Below are 528 nucleotides of genomic sequence, written 5' to 3' on the forward strand. Positions count from 1 at the left end.
ACACGTTGGGCTTTGTGGATTACGAATTCCGTTTACAAGGCGGCCACATGAAAACAAGTTTGACGTAGTAGTTCTGCGGAAACCCGCAAGGCGGAGAGGAGTAATGAATAAAGGGAAAATCAGACATCCACCCGTTCGTAGCAATTGCTCCAAAGGAAACCCATACGGGTTCCTCGAAAGAAAAGCCTCATAGTTGAAGAAAAATTCGTCCTGGTCCGGGACTCGAACCCGGGACCACCGCCTTTCCGGGGCAGCCGCTCTACCATCTGAGCTAACCAGGCGGCTAGCAAACGGCAGGGCGAAGTCGAATTTGTCGACAACACGAAGCAAAGGCAAGAGTTTGACGTAGTAGTTCTTCGGAAACCCGCAAGGTGGAGAGAAGTAATGAATAAAGGGAAAATCAGACATCCACCCGTAGCACTTGACATCCACCCGTAACGGGTGGATGTCTGATTTTCCCTTTATTCATGAAAACAAGTTCTATTTTGGAAACGACGCTTTTAATGGGACCCATATATAAATTTACAA

At 47.5% G+C, this 528-nt stretch overlaps 1 non-coding gene across 1 annotated transcript; it reads right to left on the reverse strand.

Annotated features, from left to right (window-relative positions):
• Window positions 1-206: 206 nt before the first annotated feature.
• Window positions 207-281, reverse strand: TRNAS-GGA (transfer RNA serine (anticodon GGA)). Its single transcript has one exon. It is a non-coding gene; the product is annotated as a tRNA-Ser (tRNA).
• Window positions 282-528: the final 247 nt, after the last annotated feature.

Source organism: Dermacentor andersoni, chromosome 9, assembly GCF_023375885.2.
Source record: "Dermacentor andersoni chromosome 9, qqDerAnde1_hic_scaffold, whole genome shotgun sequence".
Taxonomy (NCBI): Eukaryota; Metazoa; Arthropoda; class Arachnida; order Ixodida; family Ixodidae; genus Dermacentor; species Dermacentor andersoni.